Here is an 18,476-nt window from a genome sequence, read left to right as displayed (position 1 = left end):
GAGTGGGACAGGAGGGTGGGGTAACAGAGAAGGAAGAGGCCTGGTCAGGTCTGCATTGGAGCAAGATTGCCCCGGCAGCTCCAAGAGGGAAGGATGTGAGAGGGGCCGGCGGCTCTTAGAACAGCAAAGTGAGTTGGGAGGCCCTTTCTACAATCCAGGTGAGGAATAGAGAGGATCTGAACTGAGACAGGGCCTGTTGGTGGAAGAAAACAGAGATTCTCAATTTCTGCTCATTTAAGGAGGAAATTAGCTCAGAGCTGGTGAGCTGCAAAGCCAGCAGGGAAGCACCAAAGCTTTTCTAATTCCACTCTGCCCCAGTGAAGGGCTTTGAAGTTCTTGCCTTCATAGTGGAGCTTTTGTAATTAAAACTCATACCTTGATTGGTTATAAAATTATTCTCCTACCCTCTTCCTCTTTCCAGGCCCCTGTCTCCATTCACACATGTAAACGTGTCCCTGACAAACGTGTTCCCTCCCACAAATGTTTATTGACTCCCCATTATGTCGAAGGCACTGTGCTAGGTGCAGAGTACAGAAGAAGAGCAAAGCGCAAAGTCCCTGCCTCGCAGAACTGGCAGCCCGCACGATAAATATATTAACAAATAAATAATCACAAAATGCAGATCTTGATGAATGAACATGAGCAGAATGCCAAACTCAAGAAGAGCAGCTCTGCGTGTATCCTCACCGAAATGTCCTGGGAGGCTCATCCGAAGTCAGTCAGTTGAGATGTAGGCACTAAGATATGTGCATTTAATTTATATCAGTGTCATTCTAGAAAAAAAAAAAAAAAAAAGATGTTGCATCCAGGCTGGAGCTCATATACCAAAACACCAGCACTTAAAATACAAGGTCACATTCTCCAGAAAGGAAGCAAGGGCTCCAATGATAGGGGTGGGAGTGGGAGGTTGGGAATGGGGATCTCTAACCCTTTCCATCTCTGGGCTCACTGAGGCCACAAAGCCCCCGGGGTCTCTGTGAGGGGCTCACTGGAGCACTTCAGTATCGACTGAGCGTCTCAAGCAGGTCTCACAAGAGGCCACAGGATGCTGGACCTGGTAAGGGTGACACACTTGGGGCTGAGTTCTAAAGTCAAATGGACTTGCATCATTGCAGCTTATATTCATGAAACAGAACCAAAATCCTTATTAATGCTTTCTTGTTAAAATGTCACCAGTTAAAGAGAAATTAGTGAGCTCTGCCTTAAATAAAATTTCTCTTTGTCGATAGCTTGAAGATCGAAACCCCAGAACACTCACCCTACAGCATTAGTGCTGGGCCTTTCTGCAGCAGCCTTTTCACAGAACAGCTCCTGTCACCTAAAGATAAAGAGTATCTGCCCAGAGAGCTGAGCCCAGTTCCCACCGGGAGGCCCACTGGACTCCTGGCTTTTCTGCAGACTCTCTAGAGTCTGCAGTCAGCTGACAGCTGGACTCTGGCTACCAGCCCACAACCAGCAGGGCAGTGACCCTCCACAGCCACCGGCCAACAAAGTTGGATGCAAACCATTGGCCAGTAGGTAAAAGCCCCTCTACCTGATCTTGGCTCTTCCACACCACCCTTTCCTGATCTTGGCTCTTCCACACCACCTTTTCATCTGTCATCCTTTCCCCAGGCCCAATAATTTGATTAAAAAAAAAAAGATTTGATTAAGTGCAAGATTTATGAGGTTCCGCACTTGAAACAAATGGTAATTCAGTAGAAGCGCGTTCTAGAAAAAGGGCTAGAATGTGAACCAAATTCTCTATTCCTTTATCTATACCTCTACATTCACGCGTGCGCACACACACGCACATACACACACACACATGCCATTTGGCAACTTGTCACTCAGAAAGACTAATGATAATTATTCACTTTGCATATTTGGCAGGTATAATGGGACACTACTTTGGCAGTGATCAAAAATCATCTTCCTTTATGGTTCTTAATCAAAAATTTATTTCCCATTGACTAACCCCAGGAAAAGGTTATCATCTACTTCAGTCTATACTTATTTCACTACTAACAAGAGATCCTTTTCTCTCCCATCCTCAGCAATGCAGAATTACCATCATTCCCAAGACCTCTTTGGGTTCCTTGACCAGAAGAGGCATTTAGCTATGTCATCCATGATGTATTGCACATTTAATTGCACTATGCAGCTATTCAAAAAGCATTCAGAAGTAATCATTTAGCATTAATATCCCAGGGCAATCCAAGGTCACAGTACATTAAAAACTAATTCACAGTGGTTCAAGAATGCATTTTTCATATATGGAGTAACATAATTCTTTTATGATAAAAATGATAGTGGTATTACAGAATGATGAGATACAAGATATTCTGAATATCCATCATTGGACCTACTGTACAAATGGCAAAGTCAGACCTTTGTTCTTCTCATAACTCAACACCCCACTAACCTGTATTAAACACTATTGACCACGTTAACCCTGACCATGTTTTAAGGAGCATCAGCTCCTTATTTATTATCACACACAATACAAGCATTTAATGCTTATTGTGATAATTTCACTCTCAAATTTTACTATCTTTTATTTTCTATAATTATTCCATATAAAATTATCATATCTCCGTGGGTAACTACTACTGGCTTTTTAAAACTGCACGCACACATCCCTCTGTGTGTCTGTGAATCCTATCAGCCGTCTTCCAGGAATACTGTGGGTGATGAAATTATTATAACTTGCATCAAACATCTATCATGATAAAATAATAGTATCCTGAGGCAACAGGCCCTCCATACAACATAGAATGGGCAGGCCCCATCTTCCAGAACCTATCATCTCTCACACCCCATACCATTAGCAGTGCTGTATCACACTTTGCTGCCATTCAGCAGGCAATATATCAGGAATTATTTCAGCACTTCACAGGCAATATTGTCATTTGTTAATATGCTAAGCTCTGCATCCAAAGATACCAGGTTACACTACCAACCCACTGGTGGGGTTTTTTCCCCTATTTCTTTATATTTCACTTCCCATCTTTCCAATCATTCTCTCTAGACTGGATAGAAGTCATAAGCTTTGTCCTGTTCAGAGGGTCATTCAAAATGACCAATAAATATTATCATAACCTTGCATTTAGATCATGAGGGTGAGCTGAGATTGGGCATTCTGAAAATGCGGATAAGATATCAAATCACAAAGTACAAATAAAATGTATGCTTTGGCCAGTGATAACAGAAAACTGGAACAGGGACTACATGACTAATGGTCAATGAACAGCACAGATGTTCAAGTGCTGAGTTTGGAAGTAATAACATCACAGGTCTCCACCTGTCCTTCCTGTCAGCCTCCAGGACAGCCATGCTAGAGCTCCTGGAACGTGTGTTCAGGGTTCACCACCTCAACTGCCTTTCTCCAGACCCCTGAGAAGTTGTTTTTCCAGGACTGCAAGGGGAAGGAAGAGCCCTAAGGATCTGATGAAATATGAGACATGAATGGGATCTGGGAAAGTATCCCAAAGGTGAACAGGGGCATAGATCACTTAAACTATTCGAAATCTCTATTTTCAAGCAATTTTTAACACAAAAAGCCAGCTTTGGATAAATTAGGGAAACGAGTAATTCTGGCTGCAATTTCTTTAAATAGGAAGATCTCTACATCTGTATAACCGACCATCAGCATTCCTAGCTACAGTCTGTAACTCCACAGACCAATGAAACCTGGGGGATTCCTTAAACACATAGACAAGGTACTTGGGCCTCTTCCCCTCTTGGTGATGAAGGCTGAAGCATTTCTCCCTTCTGTTCCTCTCCTTTTTTTCTCTCTCTCCTTTCTCCCTTTTCTCTTCCTCTTACCCAATTCCTTATAAATGTACCTTGGGAACTAGAAGGACTGTACCAAACTCAAAAAGGGAGAAGCTAGAAGAAATATAATAAAAATACAGTTGGTAACCCAAAAATTTCACAAAGGAGGCACTGCTACATTAGCTCAATCTCCACTGTTTCCAAGTAGCTGGCTTTTCCATCATGGATCCTCAGCAAAACCAGTAAGATCGATAGAAACCAATAAATCTGATGTTAGCAGGGGTTGGGGTCTGCATTTTAACATTTCTTATTTGAAGAGCATCTTAAATGTGGGCATCTTAAATGCCCTTCTCATCCTCCTATCAACCAGCAGTCTTAGGCAAATCTTATATGGAGTCTTAGCCACCTGTTGGCCTCCCTCACGAAGGGAGCAAGGGACACAGGACTTCCTAATAAAATAAGTTCCTTATAGGACAAAGTAACTTCCAAATTTCTTCAGGCACATTTATTGTTATCCTCACCCCCTCTCAACAGCATGATCATCATCAAAATCTCCGTGTGCTATATCCCTAGCAAATGCTACAGAGAGAACAGAGAAGAGAGATGGACAAAAGTTGCCAATTCTGAATTTTAGTGTCTGTCACTATCAAGCTTCCTGCTCGTATACAAGTCACTGAAACAACCTGGGCCTTCCTTTCATCATCTCTAAGATGAAAGTGTTAGATAAGCTCTCCAGTTTCCCTGCTAGATTTAATTTTCTATAATTCTTTATCCTAATTTAAAACATTATCACTAGACGCAACCTACCCACGTGGACAGAACTGATCATGGAAAAACTGATTCTTAGCACTTAAAAGCTAAGAAGGCATCATTAGACTTACCTTAAATATGAAGAAACTGGAGTTCCAAACAGTTTCATTAGTTGCCCAACCAAGGTGAGTAAGTTTATGAGCAGTGGGGAAGGTAATCAAATTCTGATAAAGCTGAACAGAGACCATGGGGTCAGATCAGGAATTTAATTTTAGTTTTACCACTTGCTGTGTGACCTCAGGCAAGTTGCTTAAACTCTCTGAGAATTGATTTTTCTCGTTAATACAAATGGCAATACTATGTTACCTACATCTCAAGACTGTTATGACTTAACACAAGTGAACAATACCTAGTTAGTGTTCGACACATAGTAGGGGTGCAGAAGGGTTAGTTTCTTTTCTTAACCTCATCATGCTGGTCACAGTATGCCAAAGGGAAAGTAGGCATTAGGTTTAACACTGACTACTTGTCAGCAGCCATTGTTGTAGTGTCTGGTGGACTGGGATTTAATCTCTGTGTCCTACTGCCCTCTTCTGGATCTCAAACATCAAATCTGCTTGATTCATTTTATTGGATCCTAATTGAGCAAACCCTGGACGTGACTCAATAGTGCCTGCTCCAGAGATGCAACGGAAGCAATTACTGGATGCAACAAGTGCACATTTACAGCAGAAAAGATAAGGTGGTTTGTAACTGCCATAGGGGGTATGTTGAAGTCACGACAAAGTGACTTAAAGGACACTTCTTTTGACGTGTGTGCCAGGTCATCTAACTGTCTGGTGATTCCAAGTTAGTCACAAACACTGACCAAACGTGTGGGAAACAGATAGAAGCAACCCACAGGACATTTTGATATTGACTTGGAAGGGAATCCTAACCTAATTAAGGTTAGTCATGGCTCCTAGACAAACTGTTCTAGGAGCCATTTGGTTTTAGTGCATATTTCTGCAAGCTTTTAAGCCTTTAATTATATTTATTCACAGAAATATAATCCATCTGTTTCTAATTCACTTACACCTTTTGTAACAAACTGTTGTTTTATATCAAGTTGATGTCCAAAAGGCCAAAGATATCCTTATAAGTGGTTCAGATGTTTAGAAGTTTTCCTTAGGTAAGCCTGGTGAAATGTATCCAATGCATTACAAAACATTTGAGGTCCAAGTTGTAGGCACATCAAAGAATAACTTACAGAGATTTGAGATATTAGAGAATAACACTCATCAAAAGTTAAATTCCTACCTAAAAACGAACCCAAAAGAAATAATCTGTTGTGCTACCCAGTGATTTACAACAGGTGTAAGTGTATGGGTGATCCAAATTTTATTTTTTGAGAAAAATGCAGAAATAACTAGACAGTATCTTAGACTTTTCACATTCAATCAATGATTTTTAAGTTTTCTGTACTCACTGTCATTACAATGTTAGAAAAAAAATAGTAACTCTTGAGTTGGAATACTGGATGGATTAATGGGTTTGACAGATGGATGGATGGATAGATGGATGGATGGTTCAACAGAAGGAACATTCTTAGAATTTTTTAAATTCAGTATATTTTTTCCAATTGCTTCTTTGATCCATACATTCCAAACACAAATTATTTTCTCTATTATTTCAAATACTTATTTTATGATCAATACCACCTAAATTGAGATATACATTGCTTTAAAAAACAAGGTACAGCAAAAAAAAATGAAGGCAAATTATCTTTCAAATGCACCAAAGAGAAATTATAAACATTCTGAAAACAAATCCTTCTATAAAATGAAGAATGAGTTTATGTGCTAATCACAACTTTACATTTTATAAATCTCTATTTTCACATGTGATATGTGTTTAAAGAGGACTTTGAATTTTGATGCATCCAACTTTGCTTTTCTTTTTCAAAATTGCTTTGGCTCTTTGCGGTCTTCTGTGAACTTATACAAATTTTAGAATTATTTGTTCTAGCTCTGTGAAAAATGCTGGTAGTGTTTTGATAGGGAAAGCAAAGTTGGAGGCATCACAATTATGGACTTCAAGCTGTATTTCAAAGCGTAGTTATCTGGACAGCATGGGACTGGCACAACCACAGGCACATATATCAATGGAACAGAACAGAAAACCTAGAAATGGGCCCACAAGTATATGGTCAATTCATCTTCAACAAACCAAGAAAGACTATCCAATGGGAAAAAGGCAGTCTCTTCATCAAATGGTGGTGGGAAAACCAGGCAGTCACATGGAGAAAAATGAAACTGGACCACTTTCTTACTCCATACACTAAAATAAATTCAAAGACCAAAATATGAGACAGGAAACTATCAAAATTGTAGAGGAGAACACAGGCAGCAACCTCTTTGACCTCGGCCACAGCAACTTCTTACCAGACACATCATCAAAAGCAAGGGAAAGGAAAGTAAAAATGAACTTTTGGGACCTCATCAAGATAAAAAACTTCTGCACAGTGAAGGAAACAATGAACAAAACTAAAAGGCAACCTACAGAATGGGAGGAAATATTTGCAAATGACATATCTGATATAGTATCCAAAATCTATAAAGAACTTATCAAACTTAACATCCAAAAAATGAATAATCCAGTTAAGAAATGGGCAGATGATATAAAAAGACATTCTTTCAAAGAAGACATACAGATAGCTAATAGCCACAAGAAAGGATGCTCCACATCACTCAGCATCAGGGAAATACAAATCAAAACTACAATGAGACATCACATGACACTGGTCAGGCCAAAATTAAGAACACAGAAAACAATAGATGTTGGTAAGGATGCCGAGAAATGGGAACCCTGATACACTGTTGGTGGGAATGCAAACTGGTGCAGCCACTCTGGGAAACAGTATGGAGGTTTCTCAAAAAGTAAAAAAAAAAAGGGGGGCACCTGTGTGGCAGAGTCAGATGAGTGGCCAACTCTTGGTTTCAGCCCAGATGGTGATCTCAGAGTCATGAGATCAAGTTCTGTACTCAGTGGGGAGTGTGCGTAAGACTCTGTCTCCCTCTCCCTCTGCCTCTCCCCTCATCTCTCTCTAAAATAAATAAATCTTAAAAAAAAGTTAAAAATAGAACTACCCAGCTACTAGGTATTTACAAAGGATACAAAAATTCCGATTCAAAGGGGCACATATATCCCAATGTTTATAGCAGCATTGTCAACAATAGCCAAATTATGGAAAGAGCCCATCCACTGATGAATGGATAAAGAAGATGTGGTGTGTAGATGTGGTGTGTAGATAAAGAAGATGTGGTGTGTAGAAGATGGCTGAATGTTATCCAGCCATCAAAAATGAAATCTTACCATTTGCAATGATGTGGATGAAGCTCGAGTATATTATGCTAAGCAAAATAAGTCGGAGAAAGACAAATACCATATGATTTCACTTATTTGTGGAATTTAAGAAACAAACAGATGAACATTGGGGAAGGAAGGAAAAAAAAGAAAGGGAGTGAAACCACAAGAGACTATTACTAACTATAGAGAAAAAACAGGGTTGCTGGAGGGGAGGTGGATGATGGGTAGTAAGGAGGGCACTTGCTGTGATGAGCATCGGATGCGGCACACAAGTGATGAATCACTAAATTCTACTCCTGAAACCAATATTACACTATATATTCGCTAACTAGAATTTAAATAAAAACTTGAAATGTAAATAAATATACATACAAATTTTAAAAAGGACTTTGCGGACCAATATTATTTATTAGAAAACACTAAGAACTGCCCTTGTTTCGATTTGACATTCATAGGTGAGAAATAATATTTCTGATGCCACCTGGCAAAGAAGGGACAGCATAGAAGCCAACCTCGGGACTGTGAGATACTATGCACCCGCCGCGTACCCTTCAAGAGCACATGCACTTCTGAAGTACATGCACGCACACACACATACACATACAATTCATTTACCCATATGCTCATCCAACAAACACTAATGGCCTATAATCGAGACTCATATCAAAAATCATCTTCTTAACAAGTCCCCCAACATGCTCCAATAGAGTGAATGGCCCTTTTCTCTGTTACCCAAGCCACCCATTCATTCTTCTCTCCTTGCCTTTATTGCATTATAATTATTGTTTACATGGCTGCCACTTATCTGGACTATGAACTCAGCAGAAGTGTAGGCTCTATGTCTCATTCAGATTTTTATTCCAAGCACCTAGCCTGATGCCTAGGACACAGTAGATGCTTCAGTAAGTGTGGCTGCAAACAGGAGAACGTGTTTGAAATTCTCTGGTTGTTTCATCTGCATGTTGGACACTAAACATCTGAGTCAGCTGACGTCTAAAACACTTCTCTGCCCACACACAACAGCCCTGTCACAGTTAAATCCGTGGAAGTGATGAGCTTTCAGTGACAGATGGCATTCAGCCATAGACTGGGCAACAGCTTGGTGGGAACTGAAACAGGAAATGGATAATCAGGCTAAATTACCTTTCGGGGCTCCTTCCAAACATGACCTCCGGTGATTCTAATGCAGGAAGCTTCCTTTCTCATCTGTTCATTTACCTTCTTCCTACTTCATGAGAACTGCTGAGGCAACGAAGCTGAATTCTTGGATCCCTGAGATGTGTTGAAATAGTAGGGAAGCTAAAATGTACTTGTAAGGTAATCCTGGCCCTATAACTCACCCAGGAAACTGGGTTAGACTGTTTCCTCTTTCTTGGCATCTCCTAAATTCTAAGGTTGCTCTTTTTTTTTTTTTTTTTTTTTTTTTTTTTTACTGATTTTGACTTAGACTCTTTCACATTTCCCAGCCGGGGCTCTTTCTCTCTCACTTAGGTTGACATTCTTTAGTCACTTTCCAACCAGTTTTAATTACAGCTGATACAAGCATTGCTGTATCTAAAGCACTGTGCTGGGCACTTTATATCTGTTACGTCATTCTGCTCCCAAGAGGTAAATACACTGTGATACCCACATTAAAGGATCGAGGAACTAAAACTGAGAGACATGCCCAATCCCTACAACTAAAAAGTAGTAGAGCTTGTAATTCAAGCCCATGGCAAGCTCCAGAGTGCAAGCTCTTGACCACTAAGCCAGTGCTTCTCAAACTTTGTTGTGCACCCAGGTCATCTGAGGGTCATGATCAAAAGCAGATCCTGGAGGCACCTGGGTGGCTCAGCAATTGAGCATCTGCCTTCGGCTTAGGGTATGACCTCAGGTCCTGGGATCAAGTCCCACAGCAGATTCCCCATGGGGAGCCTGCGTCTCCCTCTGCCTATGTCTCTGCCTCTCTCTCTTTTTCTGCATCTCTCATGAATAAATAAATAAAATCTTAAAGAAAAAAATAAGGTGGATCATGATTCAGTCTAACTGAATTGGGGCCCGAAGTTCCAGATTCCTAACAAGTTCCCAGATGTATCTGCTGGTCCTCTGATACTCTGGATCCTGAGTAGCAAAGGATGATGCCATTTGCCCTTCCTAAATCCTTCCTTGCGTTTAGGCTTTTTACCAATTACTTCTTTTCGGCTCCCTCCTAGATTTGGCACACACCAAGAAGTTAACTTGAGGGCACAGTGGGTGGGTTAACCATCTCTGGCACATGCACTCCTGCCCATGCAATAGTTACTGACCACAGGGCTAACCAGCACCATGACTGACGGCACAGATGTGCAGTGCAAGCAGCTTCAGTCTACTAAAGAATGGAGAGAAAGTGTTAGAACTCTTTTTTCTCTGCCCTAAACCCACCAGAATTTAACTTTAACATCTCAAAAGTCAATAAATAAATAATGCACAGATCTATTTTACAATATAGCATCCCTAAATAGCTACTTTTTAAAGCAGTTGATACTAAAATGTAGGATTTTTTTAAGCTAAACAAGAATACCAACACTGAAGGAATATCAGGACAAGTAAATTTAATGACTTAATGTTGCACAATATAAAATCATTCCACTTGAATAACTTTTAATTAATTATAGCGCATATATGCCAATTATGCCTGATTTATTAAGAGAAGTTCGGCAGCACTGGATCCTGACAGATAATACTGGTTGCCATGACATCCAGGCTTTGCAAGGACATCTTAAGGATCATGATGCTACTGTCAGGTGATAAGTTTGACCTTCTGTGGGTTCCATGATAGATGATTGTCCTGTTAAAGAAAACACCTCAGTCACTAGGTACAAGTATAAAGATTTTACATATATTCAGCTTCTTATTTTGCTGGAGATAGTGCATAAGCAACCATAAAGAAATTACATCACTTAAATATTAGATTGCACGTACACATGAGGGCATACACACACGTACACCTATTAGACACTTACATATGCATATATCATATGCACATATGTACATTTAATTAACTATTTCATTCATCATTATATTCAAAGAATGAATCTTAGGGGAAGAAATAAGAGGTGAAGCACAGGGATTTTTGAGACAGTGAAACTATTCTCTATGATACTGGAATGGTGAATACATGACATTATGCATTTGCTAAAACCCACAGAACTATACAAAACAAAGAGTGAAGCTAAATATAGACCATGGGCTTTAGTTAATAACATATTGGTATCAGTGCAGTAATTGTAGCTAATAGATCCTACTGTACAAAATGTCAATAATAAGGAAACTGTATTTGGAGGCGGAAGGATGGGTATGTGTGAATCTCTGGACCACCTGATAAGTGATCAATTTTTCTTTAAATTTAAAACTGTTCTAAAAAATAAAGTTCATTAGTTGAACACACACACACACATACACACAGAGAGAGACACACACAAGGAACCACTAAAGTTCATAAATTAAGGCATAATCAAGAAATAACTGTACTTCCAGGTAAGAAATTTGAAAATTGTGAAGTAGAAAATATCTGTCTCAAAAACTCTTTTCACCCATGGCTCTGTGTCCCCAGCCTGTATGCCCCATACGCATGTGCATGCACACACACATAGCGCGCTCATGCACCCTGTGCTTGACCGGCACCTTCCATCATCTCACAGAGATGACTAAACAGAAAGATGTGTTCTGACAGCACCAAATACGTGCATTTGCTCCCCCTCTCCCACCGCCCCCCCACCCCAGATAACGCCATGGCTCCATGGCCTGGCGTAGTCAAAGATGCATGTCTTCAGCAGGCTCCCAAGAAATCATTTTAATGGCATGCGAAGTGTCTTTTGAATTCCAAGAACAAACCTAGAGAGGGGACCATTTGAGGTCTTCGAGCCCACCACAACCACCTGAGTAGCTGTTCTTTCTGCCTTTCAGTATTAAAAAAAAAAAAAAAAAAGAAGAAACATCTACCTTCTGTGCCAAGTCTCAAATATGTCAATGAGGATTATCACATGACGAGAAGACAGCCACTGTACATATGTGTTATTTCATTATGGCCGTCCTGCCTCCCTCCTTTCCATTCCTTGCTAGTTTTCCAAAACTGTCAGTGCTCCTGGAAATTCTGGCTTTTGTCTCTGCCAGGAATTGCTACTGGGGTTCCTAGGATTAGGAAAACAGATGCAGGAGAAGGTTGGTAGCTGAAGAAGGAGAGAAAGAAGAAAAAGTAAAGAAGTTAAGTTGTAGCTCTTCATGAGTTAATGAATAGCTCAACACACTTCCTCTAGATCATCCTATGCTTTAAAAAAAAAATCGTTCTCTCCGCTATTTTCTTTCTGTTCACATTCCCTTTCCCCATGAGTCCCAGCTGACTGTCTCTGAGCTTTATAGGAAGCATCGGCCACAGGGTTGCACAGTACTGCTCTTTTGCACTTCAGCGAGGAGGCCTGGGAACTGCGATCCCTGAAAGAATGATCCTCTGTCTGCAATTATTGTTATAAATGTTCCTCTGGAACTCACTAGTGGCCGTATGGTCTTTAGTTTTATTTGAGAACATTCTTGGCTTGTTTTCTATTAAAGGCAAGGCAGGCAGAGAGCATAGTAAATGAAAAGATATTTCCAGCCGGGTTCTCAGTGAGATTTACTTTTCAGTAAATAAAGTACCCCTGGGAATAAACTGCTCATCCTTTGAGATGTATTACTATAGTTCCTATCATATCTGTCAATTCAGGAAAAGAGACAATTTGCTAAGTATCCTGTTTCCCTGGAAATTAATTCTTATGTGAACAGCTTCAATCACTTTGTCCTTTTACCTCCCAGATCAAATATAGATTCCTGGCCTCCTCTTCAGAGCCACCCACCACTCCAGCTCCTCTCTCAGAGACTCTCTCGCCCTTTGACAGGCTGCGCTGTGGCCAGCCATGCAGTCACTTTCTGGCTTTCCTGCCTGTGCATACAACAGCCTCAGACTCAACTGCTTCACCCTTAACTGATTCTATCCTAGAAGATAGACCCAAACTGATTAAACTAAAATATTTATTCTTCCCTAGAACACCCCCTCCCACCCCACTGCCAATTCCTTCCTGTCTGCCTGAAGAGCAAATAGATTGTTGGCCATTTGCTGTCCTTTGAATAGTCTTTTGTATTAAAAATGGACTGCCAATGAGATCTACTAGAACTATCTATTCCTACCTATTCCAGTACTTACCTTCCCTCTTCTCCTTCCACCCCTCCCCCCAAGCAAACACTAAAGTCAGCAGATTCAGCCTTTGCAGGCATCCAGTGTTGGTGGTGTCTGAGCAACCATTTTTCCCTTTCTGGGTTCTTAACCCTTGGAGAACAGACAATAGTGGCCAGAGGAGAATCAAAATCCCTGGTCTGATTTATCATTTCAAAAGCTGGATTGAAGAACGTTGCAAGGCTCCTGTCTTCCCTCCCTGAAAAGTGGGTCCTATCTTCCCCTAACCAGCCTGTGACTAATTGGAGAAGCTGGAATAAAGTGAGAAGAAATCTAGTTTGGCCTGATAGAAATCTACATTTCTTGATCTGTTTACCACTGGAGACTGGAAACATAGGCCTGGGCTCTGGTAGGTCCAACAGATCAAAGTGCAAAAAACAAAAAAAAAGCAGCGGCAGATGCCATCTACTTCATCCACAAGATGATTCCCCCCTAGAAGTAATGCCTTGGTAACAAACAACTCCCAAATCCTAGGTGTTTACACTGATTGATAATCTGGGTGCTTATCACGCTCATGTTATGTGGCCATGTTGGGTTGCAACGCAGCTCCCCACCCCACCCTCTTCACTTCAGACTTCTTTCCCTGGGACACTGTTAGTCAGGTAGCAGAGGGAAAGAAATAGAGAAAATCCTACCCTGGGATTCTTTGAATTCTTTTAAAGCTGCTGCTCAACAGTGATCCAATTTGCTTCTGTGCAGTAAAGAACTTGGTTTTCCCCAAAGATGTAGGTATTTGGGGGCAACGACACGGGCAATCAATTAAACATGCTTATATAATGGAGCCCCAATAAAAACTCTGAACTCAGAGCTCAGGTGAACTTCCCTGGTTGGCAATATTCCAAGCATATTGTCTCACATGAATGCAGGGAGGGCGAAATGTCCTGCATATAGTGGACACTTTGCATTTGGAACCCTCCCAGACCTTGCTCTAGCATGTCTTCCTTTGGTTAATTTTTCATTCATGTATTTTGCCCATAATAAACCATAACCATGAATACAATAGCTTCCAGTGAGTTCTTTGAGTCTTTATAGCAAATACCAAAGCTGAGAATGGTTTGGGGAACCCTTACACTTGCATTGGGTGTCAGAAGTGAGGGTGGTCTCGTGTGGACTTTTCCCTCATTTCCCTCCCTTGCAGTTGGACCCTACCTCCTTGTAGTTGATGACAGAAGTCTCGAGCGGTATTGGCAGTCTGGAGAACTGTGTCCTCAAGCTTCACAGTTTGGCTAACTCTGAATGACTTCCATCCACATTTCCTCAGCCAAAGCAAACCCTAGACCACACTGAATTCATTGGAGGAGGAATGTAAAACTCTCCCACAAGAAGGGTCTCGCCGCAGACAAGGGAACTGTCGGGAAGAGTTGCAAATGCTCTAAACAGTACGATCTACCACAATAGTTTGGGTAAGGGAATTATAAAGACAGGAACTCAAGTGACATCAGAGTGATGACAGAAAAGACTACACATGATAGAACAAAACCAAAATCAAGAAAATGTGATGCTTGATTCAATATGAGAATAAGGCAGTTGAAGTAAAAATCACTCACACGTGTAGGTAGTTGGTGATACTATTCCTTGAAAAGAACTGCACTGGGGATAAAAAGCTTAATACTGAACACGTTAATTTGAGGAACATCCGAGAAGAGATGCTTGGTTCGATGATACTGATCTAGAACTCAACAGAGAAATACCAGCTAGAGATAGATTTAGAATTCATCTCCCCATAGGGCATAGCCAAGTGCAGCAGATCACCGCAAGTATCTAGAAGGTGAAACAGGGAGGGGTGAGGATGGACTCCCAGGGCAGTACTTTCCACGCACTTTGTCATGTCAGGACACACAGGTGGTTGGGCTGCCCACTGAGGTAAACAGGCAAGACAGCTCAAGTCTGCAGGCAACTCGCCTGGGGGCTCTGGCCACAGCAAGGAACAGGGGATCACTGCTTCATGATGGTTGGGAAGCTCAGTCCTATGGAACGAATACATTTAGGCAGGTGGAAAAGAACAGAGGAAACCAAGAGGTAGCCACAGAAGAGGAAAGAATTGTTAAAAAGGAACTTGAGAGTTTGCATAGAATGAAACTGGAGGGTATGAGCCAGTTTGGGCCAAGAGTAAGAACTAAGAGAAAGGGGTTCTGTGGGTAGGTGGTGTGAGGTGATGACTTCATTGGGGTGAGAAATGAGAGTAAGGGGAAAAGTGAGGGACAAACAGGGCTGGGCAGGGCTAGGTAGGGGGCCACGGAAGCAGGCTCACAGAAATCCCAAAAATGCTGAGATGTAAGGAAACCAGAGATAAAGGAACAAAGCCAGACCACCTGCCCTGGGTAACCAACAAAATCATCAGACTCTAAAAAGGAAGTAAGGCATTAAAGATGTTATCACTAGTCCCTACTCAATGGTGATGTCAATGGAGATGTTAAAAGGATTTAGGTTCCCTGATTAGGCTTCCAATAAAGGACCAGCCCTAAAGCCATCAGGCGCAGCCCTCTCGGGACCCCTCTCACCCCTGGGAGTTTCCTCTATATCTTTACTTAATAAACCTCTGTCCCTTTCCTCACTCTCCTGTGTCGGCGAGATTCATCCTTCAACTCTGTGAGACCAGAACCCAGCTCTCCTGTATCAAAAGGGCAGAGCAGGAGACATGAGGGAGATCTGGCCTTGAAGGAGGAGAAAGACATCGGCAAGAACTGGAGTTTGTCATCAGGTTTAGAGGGAGGAGTTTTGAGATGGGCAAGACCTGAGCCTTTCTAAGAGCCGAAGACAAAGAACCAATGGAAGAGGGGAAGTTGGCAATAAAGAGAGCAAACAGGTGATTTACAAACAAGGACAGTCAGAGGACGGGCCCCAGAGCCCAGAAGCCCAGAAGGGCAGGAGGAAGGACAAATCTCGCCTTGAGGAATAAGACAAGGGGAGTTCATTCCAGCAGCTACAACTGGGTCACGGGTGCGGGCAACAGTCCTCTTAGACTCTTTTCTCTCTAAAAGTTCCTATTACCTATAGAGCATGAAAGGTATGAGGCGGGGCTCCGGGAAATAGCACAAGCAAAGGTGAGCATGGTGCTTCAGGGCGATGCTCCATTAAACTGGGAGGGTACAAAGTTTTGAATAATAGACTATTTTCCTATATCTTCCATGTTTCTGTGCTCAAGTGAAGTAAGCAGGGATTACTCTCAAAAATTATCAGCCTAGAAAAAAACCCATCCTTTTTCACTCATCCAAGGCCTTCCGATGATTCAGAGCCTCCATTTTCTTGCCACCACCCTCTCTTCCAAATATACTGGCCCTTCTTGTTCCCTGCATATGATAAGCATGCTCCTGACTCTAGGGCCTTTGCACAAGCTATTCTCTCAGGGCAGAAGTGTCTTTGTCTAGCCCTTGGCATGGCATCCCTCTTCAATTGCTTTATAACCTCTCTTAAAACCCTCATCTTATTTCTAGAAGATTCCCTGTTCAATTATTTTAAATAATGCCCTTCCGTGATTCTCTTTATTCCTATCCTTCTATATATTTCTTCGTAGGATTTGCCCTCACTGACCTATTTTTCATTTGTTTGCTTGCCTAATGGCTGTTTCTCCCTCCAGCCCTGCCCTAGAGCACTGAGGTTGAGTCCGCTTTGTAACCTGTTCTACCCCAGTACCTAGGAGAGTGCCGATAGCAAATAGAGTGTGCAGTATTTGCTGATGGAATTCCAGCTCTTTTCTACTCTGTCGTCATCGTCTTCTTCTGCTGCTTCTTCTTCTTTTAAAAATGTTATTTATTTATTCATGAGAGACAGACAGAGAGAGAGAGAGGCAGAGACACAGGCAGAGGGAGAAGCTGGCTCCATGCAGGGACTCAATCCTGGGACTCTACGATCACACCCTGGGCCAAAGGCAGGCGCTAAACCACTGAGCCACACAGGGATCCCCTTCTTTTTTTTTTTTAAATATGGAATGCTTCACAAATTTGCGTGCCATCCTTGCTCAGGGACCATGCTAATCTCTGCATTGGTCCAATTTTAGTATATGTGCTGCCCAACCGACTGCTACTCTGTGTTGTCTTTAGTAAATGTTTCTCCCCCTTTCCAGCGTCCATGCCTTTTAACTTCCTTTCCTTTCCATCGCATCAGAAAGGGATCTATTATCAGGTCACTGTACCATCATTGCTTAATTACTCTTCAGTGCGATGAATTTTGGTCATTGCACCTTTCCATATAAATTTATAGTTCCAACTTTTATTTCTAATTGTGGAATACATTTTATTCCAAATTAAATTCCGGTATCATAAACAGATATTCAGACATTTTCTCAAACATACGCATTTTTGTTGGCTAGGGGATAAGAAAGTCAATGGAGGGAGTCTGTCTCCTAAATGATCCTGCCCTGTTATGCGCCTCTTTAGAAACTTTCTCTTACAGTCCCCATTCCACCCACCACGAAGCAACCAAGGCTCCAAACAACTCCACCTGGGCTCTGCTGGGCAGAGCCTTGCCTCAGGCCATACTGTGGGTCTCCCACCTTATATCCAGGTCTACCCTACAGATGGGGGCAGGCCCTACTGGGCCTCCAGGACTGATCCAGATGCTCAGAAGAATTTATAGCCTCAGGGTAAATTTTTGTAGTCTGTGGATACACACTTCCCCCTTTCTGCCTCTGCTATGCAATTTTGCTTCAGGATGAGTTATACCCTGGGTCTCACCCACATCTGATTTAGAGGATATATAGGTGAGACTTTTGACTTTAGAGTTGATGCTAGAATGAATTAAGACCTTGGGGGCTATTGGCATAGAATATGTGTATTTTGCATGAGAAAAGGACACGAATTTTGGAGGGGCCAGGGCAGAAGGCTAAGAACCAAATTGTGTGATTAAGTAGTAATTTTTTACTTTGCTTGCTTGCTTTGAGAATGGAAACCATCTGCAACACTGTCCATATTAACATGACTTTACTATCCACCTACCTACATTCAAGTGACTTCAATATTCCACGAAAATTTTGCTAGGAAGTTTTCCAAGAAAATGAAGTTGCATTGTTTTTGCTTTAAGAACATTCTGAAAATCCATTTCTCCATACAATGTGAAACTCTATGACCCTCATCATAGTTAATAGCCCCTTCCCCAGACAATAGGCCTCACAACCAGACTCACTGCATGATTGTTTATCCTTTAAAATACACTTTGCTAATCCTAAACAGTTACATCATGAATTTTGCTCAATCCCAATCAGGTCTACCCACTGAAAGACCTTAAAATATACTTCTAAAAACCTCATAAGTATCCCTTTTTTGCTCTCTTTCTTCTAAAATGCTTGTCTCCCTTACTGCTTTGTTTTATCAATGGCATCTTTTGGTGTCTTTTCAGGGAATTTGACAGTCAATGGATTTTTATTCTTATTGTAGAATAAATAAGAAGCCAAACAGGATCA

At 41.5% G+C, this 18,476-nt stretch overlaps 1 long non-coding RNA gene and 1 pseudogene across 1 annotated transcript in view; both read right to left on the bottom strand.

Annotated features, from left to right (window-relative positions):
* The window catches only part of LOC121498829, a 35,975-nt gene extending 34,591 nt beyond the window's left edge, over nucleotides 1-1,384 (bottom strand). Inside the window, exons 1-2 of the long non-coding RNA XR_005989922.1 lie at nucleotides 1,259-1,384; nucleotides 688-773 (exon numbers count right to left, since the gene is read on the bottom strand). This is a non-coding gene — a long non-coding RNA (uncharacterized LOC121498829). The remainder of the gene's footprint in view (nucleotides 1-687; nucleotides 774-1,258) is intronic.
* Nucleotides 1,385-16,995: 15,611 nt separating this feature from the next.
* Nucleotides 16,996-17,096, bottom strand: LOC121499182 (annotated as a pseudogene).
* Nucleotides 17,097-18,476: the final 1,380 nt, after the last annotated feature.

Source organism: Vulpes lagopus, chromosome 9, assembly GCF_018345385.1.
Source record: "Vulpes lagopus strain Blue_001 chromosome 9, ASM1834538v1, whole genome shotgun sequence".
NCBI classification, from domain to species: Eukaryota; Metazoa; Chordata; class Mammalia; order Carnivora; family Canidae; genus Vulpes; species Vulpes lagopus.
This window is presented reverse-complemented; position numbering and strand designations above follow the sequence as displayed.